Here is a 14,683-nt window from a genome sequence, read left to right as displayed (position 1 = left end):
ATTGTCACAAGTGCTGTCTTTCTAGGGAGATGTTTAGCAGAAGGAGTATGGATTCTGTAATATATACTGCCCCACCCAGAGGACTACTGTGGTAATGCAGCTATTGCTGTTTACAATAGTGAGGGAACAGGTCACCTGACGGGTTCCTGAAGTTATCAGCCATCTTAGAGCCTGTGTGTTTGTGAAGTCATACCGAATATATAACATTGGTGATGAAGGATCGGATTTCTGGATAACCTAGCTGAAATTTTTGTTGGTGGAGGATTCAGCCAACCGATAGCGAGACTTTGAGAGCTTCTTTGTTTTGATTAACAGCTAGCAATCCAAGGTAAATTACAAGTACACTTGTCTGAACTGCCAGAGTCCAGATAGCCGCACCAATGGGGGTAATAGGGCACTTGGGGGAGTTTCAACACGACCGAGAGACTTTCGGAGAGTATGTGGAGTGGTTAAAAATGTTGTTCACCGCAAATGATATCATTGAAGTCCCCGATGATGAAAATGTAACCAGGTGGTGTTAGAAAAACAACGGGCTATTTTCTTGACTGAAGCAGGGCCCGAGATGTGTGAAACCCTGAAAAATGTGCTTGTGCTTGTCAAGCCAAAGGACACATCACTTAGCAGATTCTAACTAAGTTAGAACAGCACTACAGTCCTGAGCCCCTGGAAATTGCTGAAAGTTATCGTTTCGGAATACGAGATCAAGTTATTGACGAAAATATAAAGCAATTTTGGAAACTTTCAGGACCAAGCATTGCATGTCCAGTTTGTTTGTGGGATGAAAAATGATGCGATCAGAAGAAAGTTATCGACAATTCCTAACGTGACTTTTAATTTAGCTTGTCAGACTGCTATGTCAATGGATATGGCCAACCAATACTCGCGCGAATGTCGTGCCATTTCCAGTCGTCAACCGACCGAGGTGAATTGCCTGCAGGTTAAAAGTAAAAGGCAGCTAGGCCCCAAGGTCTCAGCAACTGGCCAAGGTAACAGAGCATTGAAGTTGTGCTATTGGTGCCTGCTCAAAGCTGTCCATATTTGAAGGCAAAGTGTTTCTTCTGCAGGAAAACTGGGCATCTTGCGAAGGCATGCCTACTGAAGAGTAAACCAACTTTCAAGGCTATAAGTAGAAATTCCCAGAGATTACCTAACATGGAAGAAAAACAACAGGACGAGGAGGTTTTAGAGCTACACATCATCAGGAGCACGAGGGTATCTAACAGCGATTCGAAAAGTATCATCATCCATGTAGATGTTGCAGGAACCAAGATACCCATTGGGGAAATCCAAGATAGAGCTGCGAGGCTACTCAGGAGAGAACATTCCTGTGGTAGGTCATATCACCGTACCAGTGAAATGCAAGGATTAATTTCAGAGCTTGCCTCTATTAGTAGTGGCAGGAGACAAGCCTGCCTTCCTAGGAAGAAATTGGTTGGGATCACTGAAGCTGGATTGGAGTAAGATTTTTCGTGTTGAAACGAGTTTTGCATCAAAGGATGATGTCATCAAGAAGTATCCGAAGGTGTTCTGTGAAACAGGCAGTCCGATCCAAGGCTTCAAGGCGAGTGTCAGGGTACAGAAGGAGGCTAGGCCGGTTTACAGCAAGCCACGTTCCATACTATATGCACCCAAGGAGAAAGTTGAGGAAGAACTCAAACGAGAAATTGAGAACACGCTCTCTAAGATAGATTAATGTAATTGGAGGGCTACACCCATTGTTGTTGTACCTAAGTCCAATGGTAAGGTAAGATTGTGTGGTGATTATAAAGTAACTGTAAACTAGGTTCTAGAGAGTAATGTCCCCAATACATTGCCAAATATAGAAGATTTGTTCACAACACTGACAGGTGGTCAGATCTCAAAGTTGGAAGGATCTTACGAATGCCATCTTACAACTTGCACTAGATGAGGAGTTCAAGTTATGCTTGACTATAAATACATTTGGCAATGTATTGGAGAGATTATCCTCCAGGACCTGGTTTACGGTTACTTTATAATCATCACACAACCTTACCTCACCATCTGACTTAGGTACAACATCAATAGGTGTAGCCTAATTACATCGATCTATCTTAGAGAGAGTGTTCTCAATCTCTAATCTTTTGAGTTCTTGCTCAACTTTCTCCTTGAGGGCATATGGTACGGAACGTGGCTTGCAGTAAACTGGCCTAGCATCCTTCTGTACCCCGACACTTGCCTTGAAGCCTTGGATTGGACTGCCTGTTTCACAGAACACCTTCGGATTGAAGGGTAGTATGTTATTTCGATGACATACTAATTTCAGCACCAAACAGGCAAATCCATAATAACGTGTTGAATGAAGTCCTCAAACTGCTGGAGAAGCACAGAGTACGAGTGTCTGCTCGCAAGTGTGAGTTATTTCAAAACTGAGAGGAGTACATAGGGTGCAGAGTAGACAAAGATGGTTTACTGCCAACCAAGGGAAAGCTGGATGCAATCAGAAATGCACTCACTCCCAGTAATGTCACTGAACTTCATTCATTCTTGGGTCTTTTGAACTATTATGGGAAGTTCCTACCAAATTTGGCTACAGTATTACATCCACTGAATGAACTATTGAAAAAACAGGTTCAGTGGAAGTGGTCAAAAGAATGCGACGTAGCATTCAAGGAGTGTTAAAGCTAGTTGGTAGCGAGCACCATGTTAGTTCAGTATGACGTATCTAAGGAGATTAAGCTACCATGTGACACCTCTCCGTATGGAGTTGGGGCAGTGATCTCTCATGTATTACGTAATGGGGAGGAGAGACCAATTGCTTTTGCTTCATGCACTCTCAGTGTCAGTGAGCGTAATTATGCGCAAATCAAAAGGGAAGCTTTGGCATTAATTTTGGGGGCCAGGAAGTTTCACAAATACTTGTATGGTCGTAAGTTTACCATCGTTACAGACCATAAGCCCCTAACAGCAATCCTCCATCCAAAGTCCCCAGTTCCAACATTAGCTGCAGCCCGAATGCAGAGGTGCGCTTTGATTTTGTCAGCATATACATATGATATTGATTACAGATGATCAGCTGATCACAGTAATACTGATGCTATGTCTAGATTGACATCCCTATCACAAGTTACGCCCAATAGGGAAAAAGTGTTCTATTTTTCATACATTGATGAACTGCCAGTCACAGCTAAAGAGATTAGTAGAGCAATGAAACGTGACCCAGTTATGTCAAACGTGTATGATTATATTCCAAATGGCTGGCCAAACCAGATATCAGAGAAAGATATTCATCCATTCTTCATTCGTAGGAATGAATTATCAGTTGCTAAAGATTGTATCAAATGGGTTGCAAGAGTGATTATACCAAATAAATTCAGGTCCAAATTATTAGGAGATCTTCATGACCAGCACCTGGGAATGTGCTTGACCAAGAGTTTTGCATGCAGTTACTTATGGTGGCCAGGTCTAGATAAAGATATAGAGTACATCGTCAGTCAGTGTACAACATGTCAATTGGTGAGCAAGCAACCACCACCAGTACCATTACAGCCATGGAAATGGTCTCCCAGGGTGTGGCAAAGGCTACATATCGATTTTGCTGAGCTAGAAGGACAGCAATTGTTTATTGTGATTGACAGCCATTCGAAGTAGGTAGAAGTGTTTCCGATGCGGAAAATAACAAGAAGTAACACATTAGACATTTTCCGAAGATTATTTTCTTCAATTGGCCTCCCAGAAGAAATTCGGTTAGACTTTCCACTTTATTCGCTAGGGCCCAAAAAATGGGGGAAATTCCAGCCTTCGCGATGTTGCAGCCTTCCTGATCGTTGGAACATCGCCCATTTTTTGGATCACGATTTTCGGCTCGGCGATAGCCCAGTGATGGCGAAAGCAAAAGCTTCTCTAGCAACGGCCTTCTGCGCATATGCAATTATTTTGTTGATGGCTATGTTTTCCCGCATTTCAGGAGGTCAGGGGTCATCCACACATGCGCAGAAGGGGGAGAGAGATAGTGAGAAAGAGAGAGAGAGAGATAGAGAGAGAGGAGGAAGGCAGAGGCAGAGAGGTGAGAGAAAAAAAGACAGAGGAATTTGTCTGACAGCGATGAAAGTGGGAGAGATGTGAAGACAGGGAAGAAGAGAGCCAAACCCTTCTCCGAGGAGGCCAACGAGGTCCTCGTGGTGGAGGTGCACTTCCGCTGGGCCCAATTTACCGGGGCGAGGGGTGAGCGTGGTGGGAAACCAGCCCCATGGGCATACCGCAGGTTATACCCGGAGGTCTTCTCGTTTGCGTCGCACGAGACCAGGGGCTCCGACCAGTGCCGCAAATGCTGGAACAGCCTCGTTGCTTCAGCAAGAGTAAGTACGACTTTATATTTTAATGATGCATATTCTCCTGGTAATGGTAATTCTCCTGGATTGAATGTAACCTTGTTATTCTAACTTATATAACATATATCATCGCCTGGAACTGGACAGGCCATGAACCCGTGCCCGTTTTAAGTCTCTCTGGCTGCTGTCACTAACACAGGGACCCAGCATGGACTGGGGGAGAGCTGCCTTTACTCACTGTCTGGCCTGGGACACTTTTGGACATCAGCTACTGTCATTGAATTGTGGACACAACCCTTATTAGCATATAATGTTTGAAACTGTCGTGTATAAATGACATAACCTAGTCAACTAGCTTATGCCAGTCTCTATTCAGGTTCGCAGAGGAAGCTATAGAAACATAGAAACATAGAAACATAGAAAATAGGTGCAGGAGTAGGCCATTTGGCCCTTCGAACCTGCACCACCATTCAATAAGGTCATGGCTGATCATTCCTTCAGTACCCCTTTCCTGCTTTCTCTCCATACACCTTGATCCCTTTAGCCATCAGGGCCATACCTAACTCCTTCTTGAATATATCTAACGAACTGGCATCAACAACTTTCTGTGGTAGAAAATTCCAGAGGTTAACAACTCTCTGAGTGAAGACATTTTTCCTCATCTCAGTCCTAAATGGCCCACCCCTTATCCTTAGACCGTGACCCCTGGTTCTGGACTTCCCCAACATCGGGAACATTCTTCCTGCATCTTACCTGTCCAGTCCCGTCAGAATTTTATATGTTTCTATGAGATACCCTCTCATTCTTCTAAACTTAAGTGAATACAGACCCAGTCAATCCAGTCTCTCCTCATATGTCAGTCCCGCCATCCTGGGAATCAGTCTGGTGAACCTTTGCTGCACTCCCTCAATAGAAAGAACGTCCTTCCTCAGATTTGGAGACCAAAACTGAACACAATATTCGAGGTGTGGCCTCACCAAGGCCCTGTACAACTACAGTAAGACCTCCCTGCTCCTATACTGAAATCCCCTAGCTATGAAGGCCAACATGCCATTTACCTTCTTCACCGCCTGCTGTACCTGCTTGCCAACTTTCAATGACTGATGTACCATGACACCCAGGTCTCGTTGCATCTCCCCTTTTCCTAAGCCATTCAGATAATATTCTGCCTTCGTGTTTTTGCCCCCAAAGTGGATAACCTCACATTTATCCATATTATACTGCATCTGCCATGCATTTGCCCACTCACCTAACCTGTCCAAGTCACCCTGCAGCCTCTTAGCATCCTCCTCACAGCTCACATTGCCACCCTGCTTAGTGTCGTCTGCAAACTTGGAGATATTACACTCAATTCCTTCATCTAACTCATTGATGTATATTGTAAATAGATGGGGTCCCAGCACTAAGCCCTGCGTTACTCCACTAGTCACTGCCTGACATTCTGAGAAGGACCCGTTTATCCCTACTCTCTGCTTCCTGTCTGCCAACCAGTTCTCTATCCACGTGAATACATTACCCCCAATACCATGTGCTTTAATTTTGCACACCAATCTCTTGTGTGGGACTTTGTCAAAAGCCTTTTGAAAGTCCAATACACCACATCCACTGGTTCTCCCTTGTCCACTCTACTAGTTACATCCTCAAAAAATTCTAGAAGCTTTGTCAAGCATGATTTCCCTTTCATAAATCCATGCTGACTTGGACCGATCCTGTCACGGCTTTCCAAATGCACTGTTATTTCATCTTTAATAATTGATTCCAACATTTTCCCCACTACTGATGTCAGGCTAACTGGTCTATAATTCCCTGTTTTCTCTCTCCTGTCTTTTTAAAAATGTGGTGTTACATTAGCTACCTTGCAGTCCACAGGAACTGATCCAGAGTCGATAGACTGTTGAAAAATGATCACCAATGCATCCACTATTTCTTGGGCCACTTCCTTAAGTACTCTGGGATGCAGACTATCAGGTCCTGGGGATTTATCGGCCTTCAATCCCATCAATTTCCCTAACACAATTTCCTGACTAATAAGGATTTCCTTCAATTCCTCCTTCTCACTAGATCCTCGGTCCCCTAGCATTTCTGGAAGGTTATTTGTGTCTGCCATTTCATTGTTTCCCATTATAAATTCACCTGATTCTGACTGCAAGGGACCTACATTTGTCTTCACTAATCTTTTTCTCTTTACATATCTATAGAAGCTTTTGCAGTCAGTTTTTATGTTCCCAGCAAGCTTCCTCTCATACTCTATTTTCTCCCTCCTAATTAAACCCTTAGTCCTCCTCTGCTGAATTCTAAATTTCTCCCAGTCCTGAGGTTTGCTGCTTTCTCTGGCCAATTTATATGCCTCTTCCTTGGATTTAAAATTATCCCTAATTTCCCTTGTTAGCTACGGTTGAACTACCTTCCCCATTTTATTTTTACTCCAGACAGGGATGTACAATTGTTGAAGTTCAACCATGTGATCTTTAAATGTTTGCCATTGCCTATTCACCATCAACCCTTTAAGTATCATTTGCCAGTCTATTCTAGCCAATTCACGCCTCATACTGTCGAAGTTACCTTTCCTTAAGTTGAGGACCCTAGTCTCTGAATTAACTGTGTCACTGTCTATCTTAATAAAGAATTCTACCATATTATGGTCACTCTTCCCCAAAGGGCCTCACACAACAAGATTACTAATTAGTCATTTCTCATTACACATCACCCAGTCTAGGATGGCCAGCGCTCTAGTTGGTTCCTCGACATATTGGTCTAGAAAACCATCCCTAATACACTCCAGGAAATTCTCCTCCACGTATTGCTACCAGTTTGGTTAGCCCAATCTATATGTAGATTAAAGTCACCCATGATAACTGCTGTACCTTTATTGCATGCATCCCTAATTTCTTGTTTGATGCTGTCCCCAACCTCACTACTACTGTTTAGTGGTCTGTACACAACTCCCACTAACGTTTTCTGCCCTTTGGTATTCTGTAGCTCCACCCATACCGATTCCACCTCATCCAAGCTAATGTCCTTCCTTACTATTGCATTAATTTCCTCTTTAACCAGCAATGTCACCCCGCCTCCTTTTCCTTTCTGCCTATCCTTCCTGAATGCTGAATACTCCTGGATGTTGAGTTCCCAGCCTTGATCACCCTGGAGCCATGTCTCCGTAATCCCAATTATATCATATTCATTAATAGCTGCCTGCACAATTAATTCGTCCACTTTATTATGCACAGAGCCTTCAGGCTTGTCTTTTTAACACACTTTGTCCCTTTGGAATTTTGCTGTAATGTGGCCCTTTTTGATTTTTGCCTTGGGTTTCTCTGCCCTCCACTTTTACTTTCCTTCTTTCTATCTTTTGCTTTTGGCCCCATTTTACTTCCCTCTGTCTCCCTGCAGAGGTTCCCATCCCCCTGCCATATTAGTTTAACCTCTCCCCAACAGCACTAGCAAACATTTCCCCTCGGACATTGGTTCCGGTCCTGCCCAGGTGCAGACCGTCCGGTTTGTACTGGTCCCACCTCCTCCAGGACCGGTTCCAATGCTCCAGGAATTTGAATCCCTCCCTCCTGCACCATTCCTCAAGCCACGTAGTCATCTGAGCGATCCTGCCATTCCTACTCTGACTAGCACGTGGCACTGGTAGCAATTCTGAGATTACTACCTTTGAGGTTCTACTTTTTAATTTAGCTCCTAGCTCCCTAAACTCAGCTTGGAGGAGCTCATCCCATTTTTTACTTATATCGTTGGTACCTATATGTATGATGACAACTGGCTGTTCACCCTCTTCCCCCAGAATGCGCTGCAGCCGCTCCAAGACATCCTTGACCCTTGCACCAGGGAGGCAACATACCATCCTAGAGTCTCGGTTTGCGGCCGCAGAAACACCTATCTGTTCCCCTTACAATAGAATCCCCTATCACTATCGCTCTCCCACTCTTTTTCCTGCCCTCTTGTGCAGCAGAGCCACCCATGGTGCCATGGACTTGGCTGCTGCTGCCTTCCACTATTGAGTCACCTCCCCCATCTCATAATCTGGCTCAGCAGAGATGCACCGGGGGAGGCCCGGCTGTAATACAGACCCTCACCGACCTGGAGGAACGTGCAGCAGGACTAGTGGGGACCCACAGTCGTGCAGTCACCACCCGTGGTGTTGCCAGACCATCGCATGCGCCACGTTAGTAATGTGTCCAACACTGTAAGAGCTATGTGACATAATTTCATTCTCATATCATATCATAGACAAATGATGTCATGTTATACATGCAGCTTCTGTACGACTTTCTGCCATGCTCAGCTCGACAACATAAAACCAGTCCATCTGGCCACCTGTCCCCTTCTCTGTCCACACCCCATAAACCCTCACTCCTTTATCATTCGGTCTACCTGCGACTGATCCAGCCTCCACAGATCTCTGGCGCAGTGATTTCCACATCGATGTACTGCTATAGATAGCACCATATGATGCATTAATATGTAACGTTTCTCGGTCACATTTATGGGATTAGTGCTGTTCCTCCTACGTATGCTAGCGCGGCACAACAATGCTTTCTGCTCTAATAATAACATAAGAACAAAAGAAACAGGAGCAGGAGAAGGCCACAAGGCCCCTCGAGCCTGCTCCGCCATTGACTAAGATCATGACTGATCTGATCATGGACTCAGCTCCACTTCCCCGCCCGCTCCCCATAACCCTTTATTCCCTTATCGTTTAAGAAACTGTCTATTTCTGTCTTAAATTTATTTAATGTCCCATCTTCCACAGCTCTCTGAGGCAGTGAATTCCACAGATTTACAACACTCTGAGAGAAGAAATTTCTCCTCATCTCTGTTTTAAATGGGTGGCTCCTTATTCTAAGATCATGCCCTCTAGTTCTAGTCTCCCCCATCCGTGGAAACACCTTGTCGAGGCCCCTCATCATCTTATACGTTTCGATAAGATCACCTCTCATTCTTCTGAATTCCAATGATTAGAGGTCCAACCTGCTCAACCTTTCCTCATAAGTCAACCCCCACATCCCCGGAATCAACCTGGTGAACCTTCTCTGAACTCAATTGTGTCTTGCAGCTTTACAAGCTCGAGAGACGCAACGTGAGGACAGATGCTCACATGGACCTGACCCACTGCATGTGTCATTCACCACGGGTGGTGAAGAGGAGGAGACCACTGAGCCCGAGAAGGAGGAGGAATACCTGGAGACAGAGGAGGATGCCCCTTGCGATGGGTGGGCAATCACCTCAGCGATCACCTCTGCGATGTGAGCCGAAAGTTACGCAGGGCGATGTGTTGGCGATAAGCTCGGCGATGTGTTCCACTTTCCATTTTTGGACAATATCAGCACTCTTTGGCTGATAAATGGGCACTAGCCCAGCGATGTGAAGTGAAAAGTCTTGCTCGTTGTTTCTGATAATGAGCCATAATTTTGTTCAGAAGAATTTGCACAGTTCACGAGCAAAGATGGTGTGAAACATACCAAGGTTCCACCGTACCACCCTGCTTCAAATGGTGCAGCAGAGCGCACTGTACAAATTGTAAAACGTACCCTCATCAAACAGATGTTGGATCCAAATCCAAAGAAACGACAATTGTCATTGGACCACAAATTGGCTAATTTTCTAATTATGTATCGTAATACTCCTCATATAATTACTGGTAGAATACCAGCAGAGTTGTTTCTCAAATGACAGCCACGAACCAGATTCTCTTTGTTAAAACCAAACTTGGCACAGTCCATAGAAGAGACACAATTGAGACAGAAAGAGAGTCATGATAGAGGTAGAGTAAACAAGAGAAGTGTGAAATTAAATCAGAAGATGAGAATGAAGAACCATCGCCATAAATGGTTAAAGTGGTTACCAGGAAGAGTGGTGAAGATATGTGGTCTTCCACATATTTGGTCAAGATGTTTGATCATGGACAGGTTCGGTTTGTTCACATTGATCATATTTTACCTGCAGATGTGGAAGGAGTTGAAAGTTGGAATGATTCGATTATTTCTGATGAGGCTGCGAGTCTTATTACAAGTAGAATACCAATAGCATATCCTACATCAAATGTACTAGAAACAAGTCCAAAAGAATTTAAGTCTGAGTCCGAGTCAGGCAGACAAACAGTCTGAAGTTGTAGAGAGTTCAAATGTAGATCAAGGGCATCCCTTGGAGGGAAACTCTCCTCAGGATCAGCCTAGAATGAGTCTAAATTTGGGAAGTTCTGTTCAAGAGTGAAGGTATCCTCTTCGAAACAGAAAACACATGGTTAAGCTTGATTTGTAAATAAGCCCATATCCTTTGTTATGTACAACCATGGAATTTATGTATGATGATTGTTTGTTATAATTACTTCTTCATTAAGGAGGGAGAAGTGTAATATATATAGCTCCACTCAATGGACTACTGTGGTAATGCAGCCATTGCTATTTACAACAATAGAGAACAGGTCACCTGACAGGTTTCTAAAGTTGTCAGCCATCTTAGAGCCTGTGTGTTTGTGAGGTCGTACCGAATATATAACAGATTCGAAGAAGGGCAAAGAATTCTCCTGAGGCCCTGGACGACATTGCTCCCTCACAGGCAAACAGATTGTCAGGTCATTCATTCCTTTCCTGTTTATGGGACCTTGCTGTGCGCAAATTGGCTGCTGTGTTTCTAGACATTACAATCTCTTCTCAAAGCAACTAGGTATGGGCAATCAATGCTGGCTTAGCCAACAATGCTCAGATCCTGAGAATGAACTTTAAAAACCTGAGACTTTATTTCATAAGTTCTTCATTGGCTGTGAAGCACTTTAGGACATCCTGAGGTCATGAAAGGCGTCAAATAAATAAACAAAATATAGTTTCACATCTGCTTTAAATTCTTAATTTAAAATTTCTATTTCCATATTAGCACAAACTTGGTTGAATTCTTCGGTGAAATAGCAGAGTTGATGTAAGCAGTGCGGCTGATACTGTGTCTATGGAATTTCAGAAGACGTTTGATAAAGGTTCCACATAATAAACATGTTGGCAAAGCCAGAGGGATTAAAGGGGCCGTGGCAGTGTGGGTACAGAATTGGCTGTGGCAGTGTGGGTACTGTTGTGTATCTGTAAAGCATACACTCCCATGTTCCGCCACCATGGGGCACATCCCCTGAAGTCCCAAGGGATCCCAGAATCCCTTGGGAGCACTGTATATAAGCCGGCCCCTAAAGCCTGTTCCTCACTCTGGAGTGTCTTAATAAAGACTGAGGTCACTGTTACTTTAAACTCCCTGTGTGCAGGCGCATCTGTGTTAGGAACACAATAGGTACAGAATTGGCTGAGAGACAGAAAGCAGAGAGTAGCGGTGAAAGTTTCGCAGGTCAGGCGCCATCTGTGGAGAGAGAAAGCGAGTTTCAGGTCATCGCAGCGGGAAGAGGTTTGAGATTTCACAGTTTAGGAAAGGCAGGGAAAGGGGGAGGAGGAAAGACCAAAGGGGAAGCTCTGTGCTAGGGTGGAGGGAAGGAGTGATTCAATGACTAAGGCGACCAGAGCCTTCTCCCATTACCACCCACTTTTGCCGTGCACCACTATCCCTTTGTATGAGGGGTTTTGATCGAGTAGAGGGGGAGAAACGGATTCCAGTGGCAGGAGGGTCAGTAACCAAAGGAAACAGATTCAAGATCATCGGCACTAAATGCCCGGGGAGATGAGGGGATTATTTTTATGCAGCGAGTTATTAATATCTGGAATACAGTGCCTCACAGGATGAGGGAAACGGATTCAATGGTAAAACTTTCAAAAGGGACGTGGATATATACTTAAAAATGAAACATTTGCGATGCTGTGGGGACAGAGCGGGGGAGTGAGACAACTGAATCGCTCTTTCACAGAGCCGGCACTGACATAGAAACATAGAAACATAGAAACATAGACATTTACAGAGCAGAAGGAGGCCATTTCGGCCCATTGTGTCCGCGCAGGCCGACAAAGAGCTGCACGGCCCTCGGTCAGCAGCCCTAAAGGTTACATATAAACTTATGAACAATGACGGAAAGGCAAAGAGCACCCAGCCCAACCAGTCCGCCTCACACAACTGCGACACCCCTTATACTGAAACATTCTACACTCCACCCCAACTGGAGCCATGTGATCTCCTGGGAGAGGCAAAAAAACAGATAATACCCAGGCCAATTTAGGAAGAAAAAATCTGGGAAAATTCCTCTCCGACCCATCCAGGCGATCGAAACTGGTCCAGGAGATCACCCTGGCCGTATTCTATTCCCTGCAGTACTTACCATTATATCTGCTCCGTCCAACAAAAGGTCATCCAGTCGAATCCCAATTACCAGGATAGCTTTCTTCTGTGTTATACAATTCTATTATTCTAAATTAATTTCCTACTGCCAATCATTCAATTCAACACAAGGTGCTTCCCCAATGGAACAAGTGGCTAGATACTCAGCCCGGTGTGGTGGTGAGCCCCACTGAGCAGGAAATGCCCAGGCTCAGTCCCTCAGTACCCGGCCTGTGCTGGGATACAGTGCCCCAGCCAGGGCAGGGGTTAGAGACAAAGCAGGGCTAGGCTTCCCCCAAGCAGGCGGTGCCTCAGTCAGGGGTAGGGGTTAGAGACAAAGCAGGGCCAGGCTTCCCACAAGCAGGCGGTGCCTCAGTCAGGAGCAGGGGTTAGAGACAAAGCAGGGCCAGGCTTCCCCCAAGCAGGCAGTGCCTCAGTCAGGGGCAGGGGTTAGAGACAAAGCAGGGCTAGGCTTCCCCCAAGCAGGCAGTGCCTGTGCTGGGATACAGTGCCCCAGCCATGGGCAGGGGTTAGAGACAAGGCAGGGCCAGCTTCCCCAAGCAGGCGGTGCCTCAGTCAGGGGTAGGGGTTAGAGACAAGGCAGGGCCAGGCTTCCCCCAAGCAGGCAGTGCCTGTGCTGGGATACAGTGCCCCAACCATGGGCAGGGGTTAGAGACAAGGCAGGGCCAGCTTCCCCCGGACAGGCGGTGCCTGTGAGGCTGGCAAGGATCAGGGAAGGCCGACGGCAGAGAGAAGTGGGTCACAGGCTCTTTAAATTCTTGGATTTGTGAATGGAATCGGCATTAATAATTATCGCTGCGCAGTAATCGTACAGCCATTCAAACCCTTCCCTTTCCATCAAAGTTACAATCATTTGCAGGCAGCCAGGGATCCCGATTCTCACGGGATTCACAGTCCAACAATTACATTTTAAATCACCTTATTTTTTGTCCCTCTCTCTCACAAGTTAATTCCTCCTTTTATAATGATCTAATTTGCAGAATCTGGATGGGTCAGAACCACTACTAATCCAATCAACGTCAATGAGGGAATGAAAGGGCTTGCAGGGCTGGGCTGCATTGTTTCCAGAATTGGGACCCTGCTAATCCGCTGCCTGGCCATTGACCCCTGTGAACATGCCCTCAGTCCCTGCTCACAGGTCACTGCAGCTCACTGTCAGTAAATCCAACTCCAATTAATTCCACCCCAGCGCCACTTGCCTTTTCTCGACTGCTTACTCGCTGCCCGCCCCCCACTGCATCATTCGGCCTTGTGTATTTCTGTGTCAGTACTTTCTGCCGTTGTCCAACCTTCTCTCAGATTCACAGAGAGCCCGAGTTCAGACTTGGTACCTGAGGGTATCTCGTGCTGTTGCTCACTGCCAGTGGGCCGCCGTGTTGGTTGTCACAACGGGAGCCTTGTGTCATGCGGGGAGAAGGCATGATTCTGCTGCAGGTGTGCAACTGTTTTTACACTAAAACCCCCCATTTCAGACAGAAACTCTGAGCCCTACAAGCACTTGTAGCTGAGGTCAACCAGAGTTCAATTGCTCTTCAGGGAGGGGCATATGTAGACTAAAGAGCTCAGATAAATTCCCTGTTCCAGGGCTATATGGGTCTGACTGAATCATGTCTCACTGTTCTATATGGGTCCGATTGTGAATTTTGTCTATCTGTTCTATATGGGTCTTGTTATGTCTCGAATAAAGCAATGTGACTGAGTACTGTAGACGTGAGTAAGTGTGACCTGAGTGTCTTTATTCTGATTCCAGAGTATTGGTACAGCATGGGAGGCCTGCTTAAATACAGTGCTACCAAGGGATGCTGGGATCCCTTGGAACTCCAAAAGATACGCCCTCTGGTGGCAATAGAATGCTGGTTACATAGTGTTGCATACATAACATCACTCCCACCCAAAGTCAATAGTACACTTATTTACAGGGTGAGACGATCTGGGGCATTCTGCTCCCTAGTCGATCGTCTTGGTACAAATGCAGCTGCAGGTGAGTTGGTTGGGCCTTCGCTCGGCTGCTGCGTGATGTCGGTTGCCACTTGTGTGTGTGTCGGAGGGTCGAATTTGGTGGTGTCCTCTTCGGGTTGCTCGTGGCTGTCTGTGAATCGCAGTTTGGTTTGGTCCAAATGCTTTCTGCA

The sequence above is a fragment of the Pristiophorus japonicus genome, chromosome 13 (assembly GCF_044704955.1).
Source record: "Pristiophorus japonicus isolate sPriJap1 chromosome 13, sPriJap1.hap1, whole genome shotgun sequence".
Lineage (NCBI taxonomy): Eukaryota > Metazoa > Chordata > Chondrichthyes > Pristiophoridae > Pristiophorus > Pristiophorus japonicus.
The sequence above is the reverse complement of the archived record's forward strand: the minus strand, read 5'-3'. Positions refer to the sequence as shown.